The 2,500-nt window shown below is 49.6% G+C and overlaps 1 protein-coding gene and 1 non-coding gene across 5 annotated transcripts in view; one reads left to right on the forward strand and one right to left on the reverse strand.

Annotated features, from left to right (window-relative positions):
• Positions 1-2,500, reverse strand: part of LOC131682817 (homer protein homolog 2) — a 345,497-nt gene that overhangs the window by 89,444 nt on the left and 253,553 nt on the right. The gene's annotated exons all lie outside the window — the stretch shown is intronic.
• Positions 1,129-2,500, forward strand: part of LOC131686509 (large subunit ribosomal RNA) — a 4,236-nt gene continuing 2,864 nt past the window's right edge. The window contains exon 1 of the ribosomal RNA XR_009305149.1: positions 1,129-2,500. This exon is cut by the window's right edge and continues 2,864 nt beyond it. This is a non-coding gene — a ribosomal RNA (large subunit ribosomal RNA).

Here is a 2,500-nt window from a genome sequence, read left to right on the forward strand (position 1 = left end):
AAACCCAGCCACCCCGAAGCAAGACAGAAGAGTGAGTGTATAGGCGTATAAGTGGACTGCCTCATGCCAAGACGGGAGGGTCGTAGCGTAGTATGTTGGGACTTAGCTATCGATACCTCATGGCGTGGCAGAGGAGTGAAAGGGTGAGCATCCAAGTCAGTCTCACACGGCATGTTAAGGGTGAGCACAAAAGTCAGCCTCACATGGTATGGTAGAGGCTAGCACAAAAGTCAGCCTAGCAAGGAATGAAAAAGGTGAGCACACAAGTCAGCCTCGCATGGTATGTCAGAAGTGGGGCCTAAGAAAAATGTCCCACATGGGATGCCAGGGGGAGTGACAAAGGTACAATAGAGTGGCACGATTGAGAGTGAATCAGGTGATAGGGTGAGCACCCAAGTCAGCCTCACATGGTATGGGTGGGGCGAGCACAAAAGTAAGCTTAGCAAGGAATGAGTAAGGTGAGCACACAAGTCAGCCTCGCATGGAACGTAAAAGGTGAGCACAAAAGTCAGCCTCATATGGGAGTGTTTGAGAGTGAATCAAAGTGCGATTGAGAGAGCACCCAAGTAAGCCTCATACAGGATGTATGAACGCGTGAGTGAGAGTGAATGAGTACATTTAGTACAGCCATCCCCCCAGAAGTAATACCGAGAGGTAGTTCCTGGGAGGAATGATGGCGAAGCCCAATGGAGTTTAGTCGGTATTAATGGCTGGTCACCATTCGAGCCCGACACGCCCCCAGTGCACCCCGCGTGGTAGATTGGACCCTACCAATAGCACGTGTGCTGGTCTAGGACGTAAAGGTCTTCTCCATTGTAAAAAAAAAGCTGAACGCATATTGCACATCGTACAACAGTACGATGTACACATTTTTGAGTGCCTATATTTATCAATTCAACTATACCCGCGTGTTGCATAGCGCGCGGTATGCGTAGTGACGTTTTTCCGGCCTTCAGTGGTGTGGTAAAACGTTTAAGCTAGAGCAATCAAACACGAGCGAGCGAGCTCAGGCGTGCCACCCCCTGGTGGCGTCGTCGTCGTCGTGGATTGAGATGCACATACATCCCATATTCCAACCTGGCCTGGATACTGGTGTATACTGGGCATCATCATCATCATCTCTCTAGTAGGCCTCAAATAATGTGTGAGTACCCCCTAAATTTAAGCATATTAATAAGGGGAGGAAAAGAAACTAACAAGGATTCCCTGAGTAGCTGCGAGCGAAACGGGAGGAGCTCAGCACGTAGAGGTGATACTGCGTATCTACCTGATTCCGTGTACTGGAAATTTTGTTATCTGCCATAACCAGCGTAACCCGGTTCAAGTTCAACTAGAATGTGGCTTTTACTCCCACAGAGGGTGATAGGCCCGTAGAACAGCGCTGATGGTAGAAAATTTTTCCATGGAGTCGTGTTGCTTGATAGTGCAGCACAAAGTGGGAGGTAAACTCCTTCTAAAGCTAAATATCACCACGAGACCGATAGCGAACAAGTACCGTGAGGGAAAGTTGAAAAGCACTCTGAATAGAGAGTCAAAAAGTACGTGAAACTACCTAGGGCTCAAGCCCGTTGAACTCGATTATCCGAAGCGGAGATATTCACGTGTGGCCTGGTCTCGGTTCGTCCGGGGCTAGCTACAGGGCACTTATACTCCTGCTTTCAAGAGGACATTGCGATCCATTACGAAAAGTGTGCCAAGTGTGTGGCAACACACGCTGGCAAAACCGCCCGACAGTGGCCCCCTGGTGCCGGTTGCTTGTCCCACCGTAGCGGCGTTCAGTTCTGAAGGCCTATGTCGCAAGCTGGGACTTACTGCACGTGGTGTGCCGTCGGGCGCGTGATGGATTTAACAGTGAACACCGTCCCGTATGTTCCCTCCCGGAACATACACTCTCAGTATGGGATATATGGCGGATTGTCGATCGGCAATGATAAAATCGAGGTACCTTCGGGACCCGTCTTGAAACACAAACCAAGAAGTCTATCTTGCGCGCAAGCCAATGGTGAGATCGGGGGCTTGCACCCCGGTCGGCGTATGTAAAACCAAAGGCGTAAAAAACAAAACTCTCTCGTTGTGCGGGATTACGGGCGAGACTCTCTGCTCGTCCCTCCATCCCCGGGTGTTATAGCCGGCATGCGGTGGTCGGGTGGTTCCGGCTATCGTGCCATAACATTCCGTGAGTGTGCAGGATGTGACCCGAAAGATGGTGAACTATGCCTGATCAGGTTGAAGTCAGGGGAAACCCTGATGGAGGGCCGAAGCAATTCTGACGTGCAAATCGATTGTCAGAATTGGGCATAGGGGCAAAAGACCAATCGAACCATCTAGTAGCTGGTTCCCTCCGAAGTTTCCCTCCAGATAGCTTGAGCACGTAACAAATCGGATCCTATTCTTATCTGGTAAAGCGAATGATTAGAGGCCTTAGGTTCGAAATGATCTTAACCTATTCTCAAAATATAAATGGGTACGTACCATAACATTCTTGGTTGATGTTATTGCA

The sequence above is a fragment of the Topomyia yanbarensis genome, chromosome 2, assembly GCF_030247195.1.
Source record: "Topomyia yanbarensis strain Yona2022 chromosome 2, ASM3024719v1, whole genome shotgun sequence".
NCBI classification, from domain to species: domain Eukaryota; kingdom Metazoa; phylum Arthropoda; class Insecta; order Diptera; family Culicidae; genus Topomyia; species Topomyia yanbarensis.